Below are 24,016 nucleotides of genomic sequence, written 5' to 3'. Positions count from 1 at the left end.
TTGCATACATTAAAACTATAGTCTTCCCATTTTTTAAATCCTAATTTACTCCTCTTAATATCGACAATGGAGAGAAAAATACTTAAATTCTGATACAGTAAGTAATAATAAGTACTTCCGGCTTCTGACGTGGTAAAGGTTTTGAATTGGTGCCCTATCCCAATATTTCAGGTATTTTTAAATGATGAGTGAGGGGAAAAGAACTGGCAAAAGTACCTTAACCGTAGAGAAGCCTGTACTTCTTAAGAGATTTTTGTTTTGTTTTGGGGGTGTGTGTGTGTGTTTAAAGGCTCTCGCTGTAACTACAGCGCTCATACTGGAAATAGAAAAATAAAAATGGTCCTTCAGGATTTTTCTGGGGAGTAAGAATTGTTTCAAGGAAGAAACTGGCAGAGAAATGGACAAAAATTTTAAAAATGTAGTGTTTTGGACACCATTAAAGCGCTAGAATGTTTAAATAAATATCTTACATTGTGAGAAACGTGTGAGTGTTAAACACGTTTCATTTTAGGGGGAAATTAAACAAATATTTCTTTAAGAAGATAGAAACAGAAGTCTTTGCTTCGCCTGCCCCCCCGCCCGAAGTTAAAGTGTCTTTGGCTCTGCTTCTAGGACTTCTAGGAACGTGCAATTTAAATAAAATCGAAACAACAAAACCCTTGCAGTATTTAGACTGGTTTTTTCTTTCCAGCGCTCAAGAAGACTCAGAGCCCAACATTTTTTTCCAAACTCGAAGCTGCGAGTTCCGAGCCTTCTAGGACGTGTCCCGCACACTCTCGGGACGACTCTGGTCTCCCGCTCTGACCACAGTCAGCCAGCGGCTCTCGGCGCCGCCTGCCTCCAAAGGGGTGTGTCCCCGCCCCGCCGCGGCCCACCTGCCGCCCTCGGCGGCCCGGGCCCGGGGAAGGCGCGGAGCTGCTGCAGTGCCGCGGCATCGGGTCCGCCCCCCGCCCGGAGCTCGAAGCCCCCTTCCCGCGCGGCGAGGCCAGCAGCCCCACTGGTCCCGCCGCCCGCTTCCGGACGGGCCGAGCCGCGGGGAGCTGAGTTCTTTTCTCCTTTCGACCTAAACTGCTATCGGCCCCCGTTGGGGGGTAAACCTGCTCTTTCTCTCCACACACACACCCCCTCCAAGTAACGGCGGCCGGGATAAAACTTAAAAAGTAGGATCGGGCCCTCCTCTGGCCGTTTGCCTCGGCGCCCCCTCTAGCACGGCCCCGGCGGCTGCCCGCGCCAGTCCGCGCGACCGGGCAGCGTTCTCCCTGCAGCCTTCGCAAGACGGGTGTGGAGTCTGCGAGAGTCGGGGGAGGGGTGCAGGGCGGAGAAAGAGCATCTCCGCGCCGCCGCCACCGCCGCCGCCGCCGGCCGCTCCCCCGCCGCCCGACTGGGGGAGGCCTAGTCACAGCCGCCGCCTCAGCAGCGCCCACAGATCTCGCGGTGTTTGCCGGCGGCCGCGCCGCCATATTGTGTGACAGTATTTTGATTTGCACTGGACTGGCGGAGCCGCGGCGAGAGCGAGCGAGAGCTGGGGGGGTGGGGGGAGGGCAAGCAAGCGCGAGGGGGGTGGGGGCCGAAGGAGGTAGGGAGGCCGAGCGAGCTGGAGCCGAGGAGCGGGGAGAGGCGACGCCACCCAGCCATCGTTTTTGATCTGCAGCAGCCGCCGGCGGGGCGACCCAGCCCGACCCCCTCCCCTCCCCCTCAGCCACGAGCGGCGGCGGCGGCGGCGGCGGCAGCCGGAGGGAGTTGGCGGCGGCGGCCGATCGGAGGGGCTGAGCGGGGAGGGAGGGAGAGCTGAGGTGTCCCCCCTGCCGGGTGGAATCGGAGGCGGCGGCGGCGCTGGCGGCGGCTGTGGTGGTGGAGGCGGCGGCGGCGACGGTGGAGACGGCTGCCGTAGTGGGAGAGGCGGCGGCGGCGGCGGCCGAGGAGGAGGAGGGGGAAGCGGCGGCGGCGAAGGGTAAGCGGACAGCGCTGCCGGGCCTCGGCGGGATCCCCAATCCCGGCTCTCCCCTCAGCTCCCCGCACCCCCCCCTTCATCTGGAAGGGACTCTGCCGACTCGCGAGGCCCTTGCGGGGCGTCCGCTTCTTCCTCTCGCTCTTCCTCCCTCCGCCTCCTTCCTTCCCCAGTGGCGAGGCAGAGAGGGAGGCCCCCCAAGTCCTCCAGACCGGGCGGGGGTGGGGAGCATCGGGCCCGGCCTGGGCTCCCGGGAAGAAGTGTGTAGGGGGAGGGGGAGATTCATTGGAGTCGGGCGCCGGGGAGAGCCCCGGGTGGGGGAGGGTGCCGGGGGCGGGGAGGGCCCCTGCCTGCACGGGTGCCCCCGGCCCGCCCCTTTGGCATGTGTGAGATATGGGGGGGCTGGGCCGGGGGGGACGGAGATCTCCTCTGGGGGAGCCGTGGCCCGAGGAGGGATGACTTAGGGGCGAGGGTGTTGCGGGGAGAGATCGAGGGAGTTACGTGGAGGTCGAGGGGAGAGCGTCTTTCCTTTTCCGTTGTGGGTTTTCTGCAGCCTTCTGGAAGTGGGGAGCCAGCCCCGCTGTGAGTGTGTGGCCCTTAGATTTCAGAGGATAGTTCTAGCTTTCTGTCCTGTCAACCTCAAACCCTAAGATTGGGGTTGGGGCCGGGAGGCTGAAAGGGTCTGGGTATCGCTGAACAGGTGACAGGTGTATCTTCCCGTTGCTGATGCTGTAAGGCTGCTCGGGCTGGGTAGTATAGCAGAGTGGCGGAGCCCATGTGGCTTCGTATCTATGCGTTTGGCCATGTTTCATTCCATATATAGTATATTTGCGATGTTCGGTTTCCATTCTTCAAGTCAGCTTAATTGTCGTGGAGGAATTCTTCAAATGTTTCTGATAAGCTGGGTTTCCAGGAGAGTGGAGGGAATTTGCAGCTTCACGGGGGTTTCGCAGGAGTTCATGCGTTTCGGGGTCTCCAGTGCGAGGCTGTTTTGAGTGCCTCTCTTCATTGGAAAGTTCTTGAACACTAAGGTCGTATTTGAGGCAACAGTGAGGCAGTATACTTTTGCATCCATTTTGTCTGTTTTAGGTAAGTTTGTAAAGTGTCGAACTTTAGGGTCAGGTTGATTCGCATTTTATAAAAGGAATTCGTTTGTGCTTTAGCTCACTCTTAAAGAGTACGTTGCTCATTATGCAATTTCAGATTTGGCCGGGAATTTTGGTGGGCATGGAATACAATTTTGCTTTCAGTTTTTACACTACTGCTGCTTACCACACTCTTCATACAGTAGCAGAGTATTGACACCTTTTTAAAAGTATCTTTGAATTCCTTGGAACAGTGAAGTCGTGATTGGTTTTAAACCCTGACAGTTTGAAACTTCAGATTTTGAAACCACTGCATTTTCTAATAAAGACAGACACGCTCTTCATCTTACTGTAAGCTTTGGCTGAGCACTTAAATTAGAAACAATGGGAAGAATTGTCAGATAAATGAGTTACAAATTAAAATAGGGCCAAGTTTAAAAAGGATTCAATAGCTTTGAAAAAACGTGTCTGGAAGGAATATATTGAATGATGGCACTATCAGTGTGTTAACAGGAAATAGAACAAAAATTCCAGTGATTCAGAACTTCTGTTGGGGTTTTTTTCCCCTTAAATCTAATCAGTTTCTAATAGAGGGTGCTTAAGATTTAAATCTTTAAAGGATCAACTGAAAGTTGAATGCGTTAATTAGATGAGTAAGTCATCCACTGAATATACTCCGTTATTTCATTTTTCTCTTGGGCACGTGGAATACCTTTTCTGAGTTCAAAAGTATTCTCAGGGGACACTGATGAAATGCAAGTGGTTCAACCCTCTTTAGTGAACTGTCACATAGTAGAACCTGTGCCTTTGTAACTTGTTAAGAAGTGGATAAATGATCAGTCTCATCTGATACAAATTTCCTGAAAAATAAGTTTTTATTTAATCTGATTTGATTGAAATAACACCTATATTTGGTCCTCTCTTTACTGGAAAGAAGCGCTTGCCTTCAGCTAGTGATATTGTTTAAAACTTGCATACAGTTATTGCATCTAATGAAATCAGGAGGTTTTTAAACTCTGCAGAGTTAAGTGGGCACAACTACTCAGATCCCCAGTTACGTTATTATTGAGAATTGCTTGTTTAGTATTAGTAACACGTTATACTTGGGTAAGTGTCATAACATGTCTTACCCAAGACACAAGACATAGTCTTGTGTCTTGACAGAAATAAAAATTTATTCTACTTCTGTAGTTTTCTCTGTAAGGAAAATTCTTTTCTCAAAATACTGTTGAGGATGAAATCTACATATGTATCTATGAACATATGGCATTTTGCAAAATGGGTGTGATGGGCACCACTTACATGAAACTTTGTGAGTTTCGCGCCAAAAAAGTCCCATGAGGAATGTGTGAATTTTCTGAAACAGCATTTATTTTAGTTGTATAAATTCATCAAGACTAAAAGTGTATTTTTTAATGGTTATCAACTTACTTAAAAGGCACTGTTTGCCTTGTTATAGATGTTTTGAAAAAAAGTTCCTGATAATCTTTACAACATACAAAGTTTGTAAGTTAAACTGTAATTCAGAAAAGCTTCAATTTCATTATATCTCTACTTGGCCATGCTCCTATGACCCAAGAGAGAACGGTAGTAGCACTTTTCCGTTGTTTCACTTATGTCATCTTTATTTGGTCCATCTAAGATTGGGACTCTATAAAATAGAAGGATTATGAGGAAATAACAGAGGCAAATGTGAAAATGGGGCAAAACAGTAATAAGGAGGAGAAGCTAGGGGATAAGATGCTAGTAGAGGATTAGATGAACAGTTTTAGGCAACTAGGAAAATGGAAATGTGGGTAGTGGTGGGTGCCAAGCACAGGAAGGTGATCATGCTGAACGATTCTAAGGAGGTTTGGGCTGAATCCTTCGGTAGACTCTCACAGTCTATATGTCATTTTATTTTAAGTCCTCTGTATTAAGATGGTAAGGATTTGGAGACTTGGAAATTGTATGAAATCTAAACGTATGCATGTTCATATTTATTTGCCTCTGGCTCATATTTCCAAAATACTTATAATATTTTAACATTTCATTTTTTTATGATTCTGACCCTAAAAATCAAGGACACTTACTTAATCAGAAAGCTAAAATCCCTGAGTAAGTACTCAGGGGTGGCCAGTACTGTACTTTTTTGTTTGTTTGTTTGTTTGTTTGTTTTTGCGGTACGCGGGCCTCTCACTGTTGTGGCCGCTCCCGTTGCGGAGCACAGGTTCCGGACGCGCAGGCTCAGCGGCCATGGCTCACGGGCCCAGCCGCTCCGCGGCATGTGGGATCTTCCCGGACCGGGGCACGAACCCGTGTCCCCTGCATCGGCAGGCGGACTCAACCACTGTGCCACCAGGGAAGCCCAGTACTGTACTTTTTACATTCCCTTTAGTAAACTGCTAAACTCGCCTGTGATCTTGATAAGAGTCAGAGATTAAGAATGGCTGTCTTGGAAGCAGCCGCATGGCACAGGGATATTGGCTCGGTGCTTTGTGACAGCTTAGAGGGGTGGGATAGGGAGGGTGAGAGGGAGGGAGACGCAAGAGGGAAGACATATGGGAACATATGTATATGTATAACTGATTCACTTTGTTATAAAGCAGAAACTAACACACCATTGTAAAGCAATTATACCCCAATAAAGATGTTAAAAAAAAAAAAAAGAATGGCTGTCTTTTTCTTCATTTTCTAAGTATTCCATCCCTCAAAACACAATGTTTGGTACTAAGTAGTATTTACTACTAGCCTTCTAGCGTTAAACTTATGCATTTTACTTAGACTTTTCACTTTGATTTTTATTGACTCATTTTACAAAGTATGCTTAGTTTCTAATTTCTTAATCCTCAGAAGGAATGGGCTACTGTTAAAAGCACAGTAAGATGCGTCAGCTGAGAAGTTGATGTTTTAGAAGGAGATCCAAGTCAGAATTGCCACAAAGCAAAATTGTGAATATTAATATCAGTAAAAGATCTCTGTGAAAATTGATTAAAGTTTTGCCACTTAAAAGTGCTTTGTTCAAAATATAATTCATGTAGACCCCCGTATCTCCTGACAGTGCTTTATAAATGAGGCTTTGCCGAATGTATCTTTTTGATTTGCCTCAACATTTTTAATGTAAAACTTGAGCAAGAAATTCTATTGGATTTCTGATAATGTTTCAGTTCAAAATTTGGTATCAAGGGAGTAGTAAATTTCTTTAGACCTTTAATATCTTAACATTAACCTTTTTAGTGTTTCCTGCATAGTAAAAGAGAAACTAATATTTATTGAATACCTACTAAGTGCCAGGGTTTCTATCGTTTCACAGATATTTATTGAGCACAGGGTTCTTTGAGATATTGGAGATGGCAGCAGTGGATAACACAGACAAAATTTCTGTCCTCATATAGTTTACATTTTAGTAGTGGAAGATATAATAAATGAGTAAAATCAAGCGTGTCTGGGAGAAAAAAGTACTGTGGAGAAAAGTAAAACAGAACAGGAGGTTGGGGAACAGACATTGCATATTTGCTCTTTTAAAAACTACATAGTGGATATTATCTTTGATTTCAAAAACAAAAACTTCCATACATAAATATTTTTCTTTAAGAATATACTTCAAAACTAACACAACATTGTAAATCAACTATACTCCAATAAGAAACTTTTTTTAGAAATATACTTCATAACTTGGGAACAACATTATGTTTGTACTTCAGAGTTTTAGTTAATAGCGATTTCCTATTGTTAGTGCTTCAGAAAGCTGCTTTGTGGCTCAATAGAAAATTTGGAGTCTGATATCCTGGTTTGAATCCTGGTTTGCCACTTACTAGCTTTGTGATTTGGGGCCAACTACAATTTCTCAGCCTCTCTGAGCTTGTTTTCTTCTCTGTAAAATGAATAGAATACCTATAGGGTTGTTGTGATGCCAAATTATACATTTTGTGTAAATTATCTGATATATAGAAGGGGCTCAATAAACTGCAACTTTTTTGTCTGTTGCTTATCTGGAGTTATAAAACAAAATAGTTGATGTTGGTAATCTTTCCAAGAAGCTTTCACAGCACTGTGGGGGACATTGTTTAATACACAGTTTATTTGAACAACTAAAGCACTCTTCTCTGATAGAATAAGGTTAATTAAAACTCAACTGTAATTTATGATCACTAATACTTTCTGGAGCGTTTGCACATGTTATCTAGTCAATATGCTGTCAGGAGTAAACCTAGTCTTTATGATGAGGAAAAGTTGTGACATATCTTGATGAGCTGGATTTCAGCATTTTGACAAGTAGATAAAAATGTCGTATAAGATCCCAGTTCATGGAAGTACTTGTGAAACATTTAGTACAGTTTACATATTCAATAAATGTTCGCTTTGTCATTAGTTTATACCTTTATTGTGTGAAAAGGGGTAATTCAGAGAATTCACAAAGTATTAAGGAAAACTTTTATGAAGAGAAAGTAATGCAAATTGTGCATAAGTTTTATGAAGAAAGAGTGGAATAGTCAAATTGCAATATTTGTTTTTCATTTTTAGCCTGGGAAATCACTAAACTGTCTCAAGGACAAACCGTGTCTTATTTTCCTTTCAGTCTTGACTTCACCATATCTTCAGTGCCTGGCCTGTACTTAAGGAGCTCAAGGAATACTGCGCGTTCAGTGCTGAATGGCTCTTAGTGATAGTTTTCCTGTGTATCACAACTCTTTTTGGTAGTAAGCACCTTCTGGTTTTGAAAAGTGTTTGCACTGGACTTAAGTCTTTGAATCTCTAGTTTTAAGCACAGACTCAGATATCACACAAAATCTTCTGAATGCTATTTTTTTGAATCTAGCCAAAAGTTTGAAAAAACATCCTAGAAGTTAAAAGGAAGAAAAGAAAGAAATTATTTGCAGCTAAATTAATATTTATTAACCTATTCCTATGAAATTGTTGACATTAAAGTGAAAAAGTGAATAGAAATGTTTAAAAGCAGATTAGAAAAAATAATTCATGTATAATTATGTGCTCTTAACCAGCCTTTAAAAGACAAGTTTGTCTTACCTCTTTAAGGCAATTTCAGTGAAACTGTACATTTATACTGACATTATGGATTAAATGGCTCAGTCACTTTCTTACATTCCTGTGATGTGGGGAATATTGGTGTTTTCACGGAAAAGGGAAAACATCCCACCCCACCCTACCCTACTTTAACAGTAACCATTTTTCAGATGTTTGAATCTTAGTACCAGGAAGCTTTTTCCTGTTCTGTAGCAAGTTATTCTCTGCCTAATGAATAATAATTTTAGCTTTCCTAAAACTGAAGACTTCCCTTAAGTTCTAAGATCTTTAGTCATTTATGCAAAATATTTCTTGGCTTTTAAAAAAATTCCCCTTGAAGATGTATGGAAACAAATTGCTTCATTTTTAAACTTGGCATGACACAATACTGTTTTAGAAATGAGATAAAAATATCTACAATTGGATATTTTTATACTCTTGTGGGTTTTTGTTTGTTTGTTTGCTTTGGACTGTAATAACCTACCACTGGAAAGGGATACTACTACAGGGTGTCAGTTTGAGTGGCTTCAGAAAGAAAGTCAGTCTGATTTATCCACAAACAGGTACAACATAGACCAGGGCATTTTAAGAATTTGTAGTATTTTAATTGCCTTGTTAAAGAAAGTGGCATTCTTGTTTCACCTAAGAAGAAAAACAAAAAACAGTCCTGGTACAAGCCTCAGAAGCCAAATAATAAAGTAGAGGTTGGAATGGTCCTGCAGAGAGAGACAGAGAGAAGCAAGAGTAAAGAAGTGTAGAATTTAAAAGATTTTGGTGGAAATATATGAATGCTGATTGTTTTTAATAAAATTATTCAAAAGAATTACTCTGTTAAAGAAAATTCGTGGTCTCTGCAACCAGCCCCTGCCCAAGCTTGCCAAAATAGTAAGTCAAAAGCAATGCCACATTCCGAGGTATAGTATAGAGATTGGTGCTACCATCAAAAACTTCAGAGTTTCTGGGGGTTGATTCTGACCATTTAACTTGTCTGTTTGGCTAGTGCAGAAGACAGGTTCTGGGAGAATAACAGATGACAGTGAATTATTGAGGGGGAAAAAGTGCACAAAAAGAGTAAATTTTCAGTTAGTAAATTCTTTTTATTCTTTGGTTTATTAACTATACTTTCATCTGAATTATTAAATAATACTCTTCTTTTGAGTTTTAATGTTTAAAGTTTTCCTCTAACATTTATATTAAGGAAAACTTATTTTGACCCATAATATCTTAATGTTAACCTTTTTAGTGTTAGCAAAATGGAGCACATCACAAGTTTGCTTCCTGTCGGTTTGCCAGTCAGGCAGGCCAGATACTGCTTGTTTCATTAGTATAGAGCCAATGGCAGTTCAGCGGAATGATTTTCCATTCCCTATCAATGGGAGGAAATACTTGCCAATACAAATGAAAACTTGAAATCTGCAATTTGACCTTGCTGAACACAGTTCTCACACCAGGCAAGTTTTGTTTATCAGAGAAATCAACAGAAACAATCATTCTGATATGAACTGGGAAAATAGGAGTAGAAGGGAGTTTACCTAGTTTTAATTCTCTCAGCTGCTGAAGAAAATACTACTTTTGAGTTTGAGTTGGTCTCTGTTAACTTGTCAACTTGTCAACCTCCTCCCTTTTAACTAAACATCTTAATTTTATCGTGTTGGGAATCTGTGACGTATGATAAGAAAAGACCTGGTCTTTAAAGTCAGATGAGCCCAAGTTCAAATGTGAGTTCTATTACTAACTATAGCTTTGTGGTCTTGGGCTAATCACTCAAACTCTTTGACTCTAGGACTTGTCTTTAGAAAAATACATAGGTATAATAATACCTACCTTGCATGGTAGTTTTAACTACATTATCTGTATTTCTTATGTTAGCTAGCTCTGTATTTATGTTACCTAGCACAGTACTTACCTCAATTTAGTAGACATCAATAAGTAGTCGTCAAAATGTCTGATATATCCTATGCTTTTTGAGGCAGATTTTCTTCCCTGTAACTTTCTTATATCAATATTAGCTTCTATTTAGCGAAGCTCAGTTTCAAAAAGTATTAATCTTTCAAACAGAACAAGGTGAATTATTTTTTCTAGTAGACATATAGCTCAAATAATGGGAGGTAATCTTACATTTGGAATTTAGCTTTGTTAGGTTTTTCTTTCAGAATACCTGTTCAATTCATTTTCCCCAACAAGTAGAATAAAAGGGAAATAACTTCTATACTGTTTAATTTACTGTACCTCTTCAGACCAAGGGTGAAATAAACAAAACATCACCATTATTATTTTAATTACAAAATAAACATGCACATTATTAATTCTTTGTATTTTTCTTATCTGTTCCTGTGAAAAAGCCCACATTTTTAATTTGAAATTAGTTCACAACCCATGATTTAGGTTTTTTTATGAAAAGCATTAGAAAATTGGCATGGATCGGATTTTGAAAACACTGAAAATATATGAGCTTAAATATAATACTATAAAACATATACCACTTTATCTGTATAAGGTGACCTTCGTAATTTTTTGTTTTAAATTGCTAGTTAATATTTTTTCAATTATTTTAATAGTATTATTTTCTGTGTCCATATTTCACATTCAAAAAAGATACAGTGCTGAATTTCCTGATGTTCATTACTGGGTTAACTGTGATTTTTTGCTTTGAGTTTTCCTAAAAGTTTTTTTATCTTAATTCATTGAGTGAACTGGTGATTGTTGTAGAATATTTTGCTGTACTAATTAGTATTAATTGCTATTGTATAAGTAATATTTTAACCTACTAATAATACAGTTTGTATTATACAGTGATGCTTATACAAACATTTTCTGTTCATCAGCTTTTATTGGTGCTATGTTATCACTAGAAAATAGTAACAAAGAAGATAGCAATATAGGCAAGAAAGTTTGCTTTTTAAAAGGGCTTCAGAACAGAGTGTTTGTTCCATTTTAATTCATTGAGCACAGATTGTGGTATAATTGCTTGGTTAATTTTTAAAAGACTGTTAGTGACCTGACAAACATGGGCGTCTACTCTTTGGAACTCAAGCAGATGCATGTAGGCATCACAGTTAAGTAGTTACTAGAACTGAAGAGAAAAAGTACTCACGATATCTAAGGGACCATTGACAAACAAAAGTTGGTGAAAATACAGGTACTGTGTGTTTGCATTGAGAGTAACTTGCTGTTTACCTTGTGACTAGCATATACCTGAACTGTACTTAACTAAGTACTGTTTGCTACTTTATGATGATTTTCTAAGGAAATGGAAAAATAAACATGTGGAAGTGGGGTTTCAAAAAATAGAAAATTTCCATTTCCACAAAGCCAATTCTGCTTTTTTACATATGAAAATGTATTGACATGTATTGGTTGGGCTTGACTTTTCTTTTTCTCTTTTGAGATTTTTCTAGCTGAGGTGGTGCTTGGGCCTGAGTGAGACATCCTCATTCTCTTCATGAGATTTTCCCCTCATGAACAATGGTATGAATTTACAGGATGACTGTTCAGAGCCGTTGCTGTAGCTCTGTGAGTGGAACAAGAAGTACTCTTTTGAGGAAGGTAACTGGTTCATGGGAAAAGTGAACTGGTGATCTTCGCCAAACCAAGCTACGGAAGCAGTACTTCAGTTTCTATAGGGTATCACATGACCAAAAGAATAGAAAGAAACTCCATAGAGTTTGTTTCATATGGCTTCTATGATATACCTGTGCAAAATAGCTAACCCAAAAAATCTTGCCTGACTCATTCTTTCACCATGCCTCATCTCTACCTTCTTTATTGGTCAACCTAATTCACCTATCCAGTAGTTTTGAATTAGTTTTGAGTCCTGCTGTGTGCCAGGTATTTTGCTAGGTGATGGGATTGGAAGGATGACTAACATATTGTTCTTGCCCTCAAGGGACAGGTATACAAGCTATCAATAGTGTACTAACACTAGCAAATGCAGTGACAAGGTTAGACATAAAACACTTTAGGAATCTACAGGAGGGAGTGTCTGACTCAGTGAGGGAAGGAGGGATATAAGAGGGAATTCTTCATAGGAAGGGTGACACAATCTGTTTGTGTCAGATAGGCAAGGAAGAGGAGGACAAGTTGGGAGAAGAAAGGCCATTGCAGTCAGAGAGAACAACATGCATAAAGGATGGAGGTAGCAAAGTCCACACCTATTCAATACTGTGAATAGTTACACAGTGCATTAGGTACCAGTGGTGGGTTAATTGGAAGTGAGGTGGAAAATGAGAAGAAAGAGCATGAAAATACTTGTATGCTCTGTAAAGTAGATTTGACTTCATCCCATAAATGATGGAATGTTTAAATTAACATTCTAGAAAGATTTCTCTGGCTGCAGTGTAGAGAATATTTAGAAAAGAGTGGGGGGGGGGCGGGAGGTAGCCTTATAACCGTTTATTTGAGAATTGATAAAGACGTGAGTTAAGGCTGTAATTAGGGAGAAGAGTAGGTGATGAATTTGAGAAGAGAATACTGAGTGTGAAGTAAGTAAGTAATCACACATGCCCTGGCTTGAGTACCTGAGTGCATAGTATAATGCCTGCCATTCATCAGCACAAGAGCATACCAGGGGCAGTAACAGGTGAGGAAGATGTTTGAGTTCTGTTTGTTGGTTTTAAGGTTCCTAGAGAGAGAAAAAGAGAAAGAAGACATCATTTTATTTGGGAGGCAACACGGAAGTCTTCTCTGATTAGATGACATTTGAGCAGGTGCCTGAGTGAAGTAATAAAGGGAAAGAGCTTTCTAAATAGAGAGGCAGGAGCATGCTTGCCGTGTTCCAACAGCAAGAAGACCAGTGCAGTTGGAGTTAAGAGAGCGGGAGAAGAGTGGATGAGATCCTCTCATCTACTGATGTGCTTTCCATGTAGCTATTTAGATCGTAGAAAGGATTTTAGTATTCAGGATGAAATTAGAAGCCACGGAAGGATTTTAAGATGTGAGCTATTTTCCTTTTTTTCCCCCTTTCACTCTTCAAGAATTGCTATAAAAATGGAATCATGTGTTGTGTTATATATTTTGAGATTGGCTTTTTTTCACTCAGCGTTATGCGCTTGAGATACATCCAAGTTGTTTCGTGTATCAGTAGTTCATTGCATTTTAATGCTAAGAAGTATACCATTGTATGGATGTACCACAATTTGTTCAACCATTGATTGAAGGAATTTTGTGTTTCCAGTTTGGGGCTCCAAAACTAAAGCTGCTGTGAACAGTTTTCCACAGGTTTTTATGTGAAAATACTTTTTCATCTCTCTAGGATAAATCCCCAGGAATACAGTGGCTGGGTTGTATGATAAATGTATGTTTAACTCTGTAAGAAACTGCCACTTTTCCAGAGTGGCTGAACCATTTTACATTCCCATCAGCAGTATATGAGAGATCTAATTTCTCTGCATCCTTGTCAGCATTTGGTATTGTCAGTATATTTTTTATTTCAGCCATTCTAATAGATATGTAGTGACATCTCTTTGTGGCTTTAGTTTGCATTTCCCTAATAGCTAATGACGTTGAATGTATTTTCATGTGCTTGTTTGCTGTCTGTGTATCCTCTGTGGTGAAGTGTCTGTTCAAGTCTTTTGCTTATGTTCTGATGGGATTGTTTGTTTTCTTGTTGTTGAGTTTAGTGAGTTCTTTATATATTCTGGACACAAGCCCTTTGTCAAGTATGTGATTTGCAAATATCTTCTCCTGATCTGTGCCTTATCTTTTCATCCTCTTAATGGGGGCTTTTGCGGAGAAAAAAAAAAATTGATGAAGTCTAATTTATCTTTTTTTCTTTTATGAATTGTGCCTTTTGTTGTCAAGTCTAATAAGAGCTCTTTGCTTAACCTTAGGTTTCCAAAGGCATTCTCCTATTTTCTTCTAAAAGTTTTCTAAAAAGCTTTACATCTTGCGTATGTAGATCTATGATCCAGTTTTACATAATCTTCACATAAAGGTGTGAAGTTTAGATTGAAGTTCACTTTTTGTCTGTGGATTGTTCAGCTGTTCCAACACCACTTGTTAAAAAAAAATATCCTTCCTCCATTGAATTGCTTTTGCACCTTTGTCAAAAGTCAGATGGCTGTGCTTGTGAGCGTCTGTTTCTAGATTCTTTATTCTGATCCACTGATCTTTGTGTTTATCTCTGTACTACTACCACACTGTCTTGATAACTGTAGCTGTATGGTAAGTCTTAAAACCAGGTAGTAAAACTTCCCTAACTTAATTCTTCTTTTTCAGAATTGTTTTAACTATTGCATTTCCTTTCCATGGAAAATTTAGAATCTATAAAAAAATCATGCTGGGATTTTGGTAGGAATTGCATTAAACCCTTAGATCAATTTGGGGAAAATTGACATTTTTATTTTGTTAAGTCTTTCAAGCCATAAACAAGTTTATCTCTCCTTACAGTTAGGTTGCCTGATTTCTTTCATCTGCATTTTGTAGCTTCCAACACACAAATTCTATACATGTTTTGCTAGGTTTATAACTAGATACGTTTTTTTTTTTTTGGAGCAGTTGTAAATGATACTGTGTTTTAAATTTTGGTTTCCAGTTGTTTATTGCTAGTTTATAGCAATATGGTTGATTTCTGTGAGTTCACCCTTTATCCTGAGACATTGCTAAACTAATAAATTCTAGTAGTTTTTTTGTGGAGACTGTGGGTTTTCTAATGTGTGTATGAATAGAGACAGTTTTATTTCTTCCTTTCCATTCTGAATGCCTTTTATTTCCTCTTCTTGCCTTACTGCTCTGGTTGGTACTTCCAATACTGTGTTTAGTAGGCGTGGTGACATCAGACAAGCTAGTCTTATTCCAGATCTTAAGGGAAAGCATGAAGTCTGTCACCATTAAGTACATGTTAGCTGTAGGTTTTTTGTAGGTGCCTGTCTCTTCCTAATTTAAGAATCACTTGATATGACCATACGGTTTTTCTTCTTTAAACTGTTAACTGAAGGTAACTTTCCTTGTTAAAAGATTCACTCTGGCAGCTCTTTGTGGAATAAACTATAAGAGCAGGGCAAAGATGTCAACAGGGAGGCCATATTGGAAATTACTGCAGTTATCCAAATGAGAGCTGATGGTGGCTTAGACCAGAGTAACAACAGGAAAGAGTGTGAAGAGATCATATTTTGGATATATTACAAACCATGGGTGGGCAGAAATTGCTGATGAATTGGATCTGAGGCATAAAAGAGAAGTCAAGGATGACTCCCAAGATTTTTGGCCCAAGCAGTTGGGAAGTATGGAGTCGTTGTTGGCTGAGTTGGGGAAGACAGTGAAGTAACAAGTTTGGGCTGGGCAATCAAGAGTTTTTTTTTTTTTTTTGGATGTGTTAACTTTGAAAGGCCTACTAGACACTTAACTGGACCTATCAAGTAGGTAATTTGATATGCAAATGGAATTCAAGCAAGAAATTCAGGCTAGAAATAGAAATTAGAGAGTCATCAGTTGAGTTGATATTTGAGAAATTATAGTGATAGTTATTAAAAATTATACCTGTAACCTTTTTCTTTTTACTGTGCCATTGTTTAAGGCTTATTAGCAAAAAGCAAGATTCTCCTAGCACGTGAAGAACTTTGTGAAAATTTTGATTGGTTCTGTTTATCAACACTGTTGTTTATCTCACATTGAGTGCACCAGAAATTATGTGGTTGGGAGACAAATTTGGGGGATATATATTTATTGTAATGTGTATTTAATCATGCTTATTTGAAAAGTAGATGGCTATAATAGTAGTATAGACACATGTGCTTTACTAATTTTCAGAGCTTTGTCCTAAATCTTTGTAAATGAAGTAGCTTTATGCGTATTGTGAAAAGGGTTTGACACTATTATTAAGTGACTGAAAGGCTTTCTGTGGCAACATTTCTTTTGTAGATAAAACAGATAGCCAAAGAGACAGGTCAAAAACAAAAATTTAAAATAGGAATGCAAAATAGCTAGCAAGGAGAGACTTAGATTTCTGACTTAGAGCCAGAATTAAATTGGTAAAGGGAAAGGGTAAGCCTCAGTTTACAAACGTGGTAAAAAGATCTTCTGAGTTCCATTCAGGTATGTTTTCTTCATATTAAGGTATTCTGGAAAATACTTTTTTAAGTGGCATGATATTTTCTGTTGTAACTGATTAATGCTTTTTCTTATTTATAATTTAAATATCTCAGGACTTTTTTTCCCCTATCACAGGATTTACCATATTTTATTATAATATTCTGTTTATTTTTCAGTTTCTCCCACTAAATAAGTTTTTACAGCATCAGTACAATGCCTTGACATTTAAGCTCTATGTAAATATTTGTGAATGAATGAGTGAACACACATACTACTAAAGTTTAAAGCTAGAAGATTTGCTTGCTTTTAAAAGTAAGTGAGTTTTTGAGATTCCAGAGTATAGGTTTTGGTCAAATGTCTTTTCTGGGGCTTCCCTGGTGGCGCAGTGGTTGAGAGTTTGCCTGCCGATGCAGGGGACACGGGTTCGTGCCCCGGTCCGGGAAGATCCCACATGCCGCGGAGCAGCTGGGCCAGTGAGCCGTGGCCGCTGAGCCTGCGCGTCCGGAGCCTGTGCTCCGCAATGGGAGAGGCCGCAACAGTGAGAGGCCCACATACCGCAAAAAAAAAAAAAAAAAAAAGTCTTTTCTGAGTAGTACCCTGATGCTTTCAAACAAATATTACACTCCTGAAGAATGCACCCAAACATAGCAACATTACTAACCCAAGGTCAGTGAAGCACACATTTTGCCATTTGTTATTTGTTCTTTTTTCCGAGTGGTAGTGGATTTATGCAAAATCATCTAAAGTTGGCCCAGACTTCTTGTACGGAATGGAGCACACATGGCAAATAGTAGGCTGGGCTTAGAGTTTAGACCATAGTAGTATCTCATAGGAAATTTCCTATACACATTTGAAAAGAAAGTAACTTTCATCTGCCTTTAGGAGGACTAGGTCCTCCCTATTTCCAGGTAGATGGTAGGGGTATAAGCCTCTTTTCTCTTCAGTTAAAAACATTTTTATTTACCTTCCCTCTTTGAGCTTTACAAGACAAAAATACCCTGAGCCATTACTGTTCCAATTCAGATTTAAGCCCCAAGAGAAGAGTTATTTTTGAAAGCCATAATATTTTATTTCCAGATCCCTAGTGTGTTTGTATGTGTATGTTTACGTACGTGTATGTATGTATATAGCTGTATATACATGTATATATTGTGCTAGTCAATGACATATTAATGAAATTAATAGGAAAAATGGCTTTCCTCTGGTATTGTTGACACCAACATAGTAAGAATGTAAATTGTTTGGTGCTCTGTTTTAGGCATTGTGGGGAATAAGGCTGGGGCCAGAGGGGGGCGGGGCGCTATATAAAATAATCCTTATTTTCTCTGGGAGAGAACAATGTGTAGTCAGCTGAGTCTGATACAGAGGTACCTACTTCTCATGATTATTGAGAGCATTAAATGAGTGAATGCATTATAAATCATTTGGCCCCGTGCTTAGCACACACATAAATGCTTAATAAATGTTAGCTATTCATTGTTACAAAATTATTATAAAAATAATAAAATTAAAACTTTATTGTTATTCCTTTTTTCATTTGGCTTTCTTGATTCCATTCTTTCCTGCATTTTATCTAACTTTTCTGACTCCTTTGTTGTAAGTTCTTGGTCTTTAAGTCTCCTCTCTTCCTGCCCAACCTCTTTTCCATTATTCCCTTGGTCAATGTCATCACCTTCTACCAAAACTCAGTACAGTCTAATTCTACAAAATCTTTTACCTCTCTTGGGGAGGAAAGTGACATGATCCAGCTATGTTTAGGAGCTAGAAAGCTTGTTACCACTGTGAAATATAGCTTAGAACGGCCTAAGAGTGGAATGAGCCATCAGATAAGAGATTATTGTGTTACTTTGATTATCCAGGTAAAAGATACCTGAACCAGGAGGTTGTGGGACTACAAAAGGGGATTAATGCAAGAAACATTTGTGGGAGTAATCAGTAGAACTTTGCCAGTGATTGTATATGGTGAGGAAAAGAATTGAAGACCCTGAGATTTCTAACTTCAGAATCAGTGCTCTGTTATTAGTAGTTAACATATAGCTATATTATTGCGTGGGAGGCAGTGGGTTGAGTTTTGGATAAGATGACTTAAGGTTACTAGCATGGCACTGTCAGACTATTTATTTGTTCCAGTCCCACCCACTTATCCTTCCCCCTTACTCACTCACTCAGTCTCTGAATTCCATTGCTATTAGTCTAAGAACTTTCCTTTAAGAAAAGTAATTTCTATTTGGTCATAAACAGCACTAGAGATTGAAATGTGTGGAGAGCAGTTCCTTGTTTCCTACCCGCATTCACATTATCCTCCTCTTTTGGGCTCTTCCCTCCGATGAAAAAGATTACTTCGAATAGTATTTACCACCATGACTGCTATCACCCACCCAACTTCTGTGATATTGGTATTTAAGTTTTTATATTTTTATATAAAGTAAATGAGGCAATTTGGCAGAGCTCTTTGAAGAAGAATAAAACTTCATGAAGTGTTTGTGATTAAAATATTAATCAGTGAGTAGAGTAATACCTCATTCATCTAGTATCATTAGGCAATAAATATTCTACAGACAATTGAAACTTATCCCCAAATCTATTTCTTTATAGACTTTATGTATAGAGATTTTAATGTTATATTTATATACTATGTAGATTATATATATATTTTTAATAGCTCCAAATCTTTTTCTTTATAATGTTTTATATGATTTACTGCCTTCTGAGAACATTTCTCCACCCCAACTTTACCTATTCTGAAAGACAGAAACAGCTTTTTGTTCCAGAGCCTCATAATGAGAATCAGGAACCCCAGGTTCTAGTCCAAGGCCTAACAGTAAATTCTTGTGTGCGTTTTTGTTTTTCATTGTTTTGGGGGGTTTTGTGGTTTTTTGTTTTTTGTTTTTTTACCTTGAATCAGTGGACTCTGGAATTGTGCCTGGCATGTAGTAGATGCTTAGCAAATATTTTTTGAATGAATCATTGTTTTATGCCTACTTTAGCACTCCGTTCCTGATTTATTACTTGGAATTCATTACTGCCAGGTAAATAAGTTTCTGAGTTTTTAATATAATATGACTATCTAGGTTCTGATTGAGGTGAATTATTAATATTAAGCTTAATTTATGAGTCTGTTTTTGCTGCTTAGTGGAATTTTCAGTCCTCTTGATGTATTTTCTGGTACTTAAACTTCCCAAAGAAATTGTCTTCTGATACTTGGTTTATTGAGAATAGTTTCTTTATTGAATACATTTGATGTGCCTATATTATATGTGCAGTGTCCTGTATACAAGCATGTCACCCATGTCCCCAGGGATCTTACACCTTGGATGAAGAGATGCGGAAGTGGAACTCGAAGAAAATAATTACATGTTGGGTCATGAAGCATTGACCCACAGGTACATTAGGAGTTCTAGGAATAGAGAGATCCATGTGAGCTGAAGAAGTAGAAAAAGAATTCGAAAAGGAGATGGAACATGAATTGCTTTTCAAGAGATAGTTAAGATTTTGATAAGCATGCAGGTGGAGAAATGATATCCTAAGCTAGAGCAGTAACATAGTCAGGAATGAAAGCAGGGTTGAACATGTTCAGACAAAACCTGACTGAAGTTCTCTGACTGTGGGGACTAGTGGGAAATAAAAGTAGGTGGATTTAATAGGGTTTAATTCTAGACTCCATAACCCTGAAGAGCATCTGAGGAGAGAATTTAAAGGAGTCCCTGAAAAAAAAAATCTGTATATTTTTACCAACGAATAACCTGTAACTGAAATTTAATATTTCCTTCCATTATGATTTTAAACAATAAAGCACAGTAGTATTAGCAGTACCTGTGACTTTATTACTAATAGAAAAAAAGCACAGATATTTTCATATTACTTTACTGTTGTGGCTGTCTCTGAGTACAGTTTATGTAGATTACTACTTCAAAATTATAGTTGTTATTAGACCCCTGCTGGATTTTATTGTTGAGTGTTAATAAAGAAGCAAATATATCATAAATATGGGTTCTAAAGAACACTTGATTACTGTGCTTTTCAGTATAATTGATTTTCTTTGTGATCATTTATTTTACTCATTAAAAATCATTCTTTTTAAAAAATAATTAGCTATATTTCAGTAAAACTGGCCTTTACTGAAAAGCCGGGGTTGGCCAGGGGGGTGTCCGTGATACCAGTCCTAGTGGAACCAAACTGGAGAAGACCTTGAAAACCACACTGAGGAATTTTAGTTGAAGTGATAAATAGGGGAGCGGCCTAGTATATTTTTCATTTGTTTGTGTTGTTTTAATTACAGAATAAATACGTCAATTTAGAAATTTTTAAAACTTCATAAAGTTTTAAAAAAAAGAGAACCTCTTCTTAGCTTACAGTTATAGATAAGGTAACAAAAATTCATCTATAATCCCACAATCACCATCTTTACCCTCTTATTATGTATCTGTTCCAGTTTATTAAGTTCTTGTGCAAAGCAGTGAAATATTTTAAGTGGTTATATAGGAGCCTTTCTTAATCTGCTTGATGGGTCTGATGGAAAGAACTTAATGGTAGGGAGGTAAACCATGGGTCTGGTTGTTTAGAAATTGGATGATTGGGATAGTGTGGTAGCAGTAGTTGTGGAGTAGAATTGGCAATTGTGGTGTTTGGAAAGAAGAACCTATAGGACTTGGTGGTAAATATGGAGGCTGAAATGCATGGAGTGGTGTAAGGGGAAGTATCAAAAAGAAAGTTAAGAATAGGGTGCCTAAATTAGGATTCTTGGAACAATATTGTACAGGTCCATGATAACTTTTCTGAAACCCTGGGGCCAGCTATGTTTTGGAATTCATAATTTTTTGAATTTTAGAAAGGTAACATGTGTATATATTGTATACTATGTAACATGCCCAGCAAGGTTTGAGGCATCACCCAGTAGTTAAACACTAGTATCTCTGCAGTGAAAAATGGAAATGTTTACAGTAAGTGGCTAAATAAAGCCTATAAGTAGCTTCACGTCAGTTCAAAGCAGATTTTTGCCACTACCAGATGAGTTTTGACATGAAGCTTCATAAAAAATCTTTTCAGAACTTTTTAGATTTCAGAACTGTGGAAGTGATTGTGAACTGTACTGACTGTAATATCCAGTGAGGAGAGTCTCAGGAGTTGTGTTTTGAGGAATGTTAGTTATTAAATGGATGAAATTTGAAGCAGTTGAGAAAGGTAAAGGAAGGCAAGAGAAAACTTAAGGTAATTTCAGTTTTCAGGCTAACAAGAAAATTGCTATTTCTGATAAAAATGGGAAGTTGAAGAGGGGAAGCTAGTTTGGGGAAGAGTTTAAGTTTAAACTTAAGCACAATTAAGAGGAAAAAAAATCTTCCTGCTTCACATGAGATTCCCTTTTATTTCTCATGCATTCTGTATCATGGGTAAATGAGCTTAAAAGTTTAGAAGTGTTGGAGTAGAAAATTTCCTTTTAAAATGAGCTGTTAATTTTCAGAGCCTATAGACTCTGATGTTGAGATATTAAAGTACTTCTAGCTTGGGAGTTGTTGGAAAGGTATTCCTAGATAACAAAGGGTTGTGGCCCTGCTCACTAGAACAAAACTTGGACAATAGACCAAAAGGAGAAGAGTGAGGTACTGGTCCTCTAACAGGATACTTGTCTGTATGGCTGAATCATTAATACGGCCATATTTATAATCATATGAATATATTCAGAAGTAGTAATTGGTGGAGAAGCAGTGGTAGCTGACACGTTTTCAGTGCTTAATACATGTACCAGGCACTGTTCTAAGTGGTGTTCAGCAAACAGTCTAGTGGTATCTGTTCCTGCCTTGTAGACTAGGTCATGATTATCAACCTAGGTAGGAAGCATTAGGCTAGGTAGTGGTGTGATTTTGATTCCCAGTTCACTCTAAAAATCTGGAAGATAGATAATTAATGCACGAATATATAGAATTGAGTAGGTTTTAACTTTATTGCCATTCCATGATTTTTTTAAAAAAATTACTTTGATAAATGGACTCATACATTAGTATTGTCATATTAGAAATATGGACAAGTATCTTTAACAAAAATGAAACAGGGGCCAGTAATTACTCTTGAAATTTTAGTTGCTTTCTATTTACTATATATGTATATATTTGTTTTATGATTCATAAGTTTAAAAAGGCAAATTTTGCTTAAACTTTTATTCAAATTCTGCTACTGACTTGTGTGAGTTGAACTTTATATTTTTCTTCTGTTAAATAAAGATGTTGGACTTAATAATCTCTAAGATCCTTTCAACATCAAATTCTATGATTCTGAATGCTTACGTTTCATCAAGTAGAACAGGAAGGTTAAACTACAATTTAAAGGAGCTTCTCCCTAGATGATGCTGTAACTGTAGATGAGATGCCAGAGCAAGAAGTGAGAGAATAAATGTCATAGATTTTACTTATACATCCTTTTGACAAACATTAAGAAGTACCAAAATAAGGAACCTAGGACGCTAGAAGAATATGCAATATTGACCAGAAAAGTTTTAAAGAAGAGAATGATCAGTAAGTATTCAAGTTAGTAATTAATCAATCAAGTTAATAAAATATAGAGGAGGGAACCCTGGACCTGGAGTTAGAAAGCCACAAATACATCTCTGGCCCTAACTCTGCTGCTTATTGGAGTTTTGATAATCAGTAAATTGATGTATTTTTCTGAACCTTGCAAATGAGAGTAATAATTACCTAGCCTTACTGGGTGGTTTTTCATGAGCATCAAATGATATGGTGAATTAAAAGTGCCTAGTAAAACTTAAAATATTCTATGGGAACTTCCCTGGTGGCGCAGTGGTTAAGAATCTGTCTGCCAGTGCACAGGACACGGGTTCAATCCCTGGTCCGGGAAGATCCCACATGCCATAGAGCAGCTAAACCCGTGCGCCACAACTACTGAGCCTGCTCTCTAGAGCCTGCGAGCCACAACTACTGAGCCCGTGTGCCACAGCTGCTGAAGCCCGTGCGCCTAGAGCCCATGCTCCACCACAAGAGAAACCACTGCAATGGGAAGCCCACGCACCGCAACGAAGAGTAGCCCCAGCTCACCGCAGCTAGAGAAAGCCGGCGTGCAGCAGTGAAGACCCAATGCAGCCATAAATGAATAAATTTTTAAAGAATAAAATATTCTATGAATTTCCTTTAAAAAAACAAAATTTAACAGTACATTTGAAGATCTAATTGGATTTATTAAAAAAATATGAAACAAGCCGCAAAGTTTTTGCAAAATGGTGGGTAAGGCTCCTGAAGAGGTTATTGGATTTGGTGATTTGAATAAAACTTACCAAGGGATAAAACTTGAAGGCAGATTAAAACAAATTTGAGACCATAGCATAACTACTCAGTAGAGAAGTTTGGCAAGGCACAGATGGTGAGAGAGAGATGTCCTAGCATAACTTGTTTATTCTTTGCATTGCTATTGCAGTTTTTTGTATGCATGGTTGTGCTCCTTACTAGATTAGGAAGAGAGGGCAGGAACTGCAGTTCATTCTCAGTTCCTTGAATAGAGTAGCAGTTTTAATAAACAGCTTTGTGAATAAATACTTGCTGAACAAGACTTAACTGATAAGGAAAGTTTTTGTGGTATAAATGTGTTCATGGATATATGTTTAAGATGGTTAAGACTTAAACAGGTTCGTAGGTTGAAGTGAGAGATTGAAAAGAAAGGGTGTTGTGGAAATGTGAAAGAAAGGGATAGGATCCGGAGCCACAAATGAAAATGCTGGTCTTAGCTGATATGAGACTCTTTCCTGCAAAAAGCACTAGATAATTAGCTGTGTATATCAGAATATAGAGAAGAAAAGGTAAACTTCCTGGTTCTTTTTATAAAGCCACGTAACGTAAAATATGAACATAAAAGATTGCACATCAGTCTCACAAAAGTTGGTGCAAAAAATGCTTAATAAAACTGTCAAATGGAATCTAGCATTACATTAACAGAATAATACTATAACTGA

General features: G+C 38.6%; 1 protein-coding gene across 4 annotated transcripts in view; it reads left to right on the top strand.

Moving 5' to 3' along the window:
- The first annotated feature begins 1,539 nt into the window (after positions 1 to 1,539).
- TAB2 (TGF-beta activated kinase 1 (MAP3K7) binding protein 2) overlaps positions 1,540 to 24,016 on the top strand; it is an 86,701-nt gene continuing 64,224 nt past the window's right edge. For 3 of the 4 annotated variants that reach the window (XM_067701806.1, XM_067701805.1, XM_067701808.1), the window contains exon 1: positions 1,540 to 1,951. The gene's annotated coding sequence lies outside the window, so the exon portion shown is untranslated. The remainder of the gene's footprint in view (positions 1,952 to 24,016) is intronic. The other variant, XM_067701809.1, reaches the window with a different exon arrangement.

The sequence above is a fragment of the Pseudorca crassidens genome, chromosome 13 (assembly GCF_039906515.1).
Source record: "Pseudorca crassidens isolate mPseCra1 chromosome 13, mPseCra1.hap1, whole genome shotgun sequence".
NCBI classification, from domain to species: Eukaryota; Metazoa; Chordata; class Mammalia; order Artiodactyla; family Delphinidae; genus Pseudorca; species Pseudorca crassidens.
The sequence above is the reverse complement of the archived record's forward strand: the minus strand, read 5'-3'. Positions and strand labels throughout refer to the sequence as shown.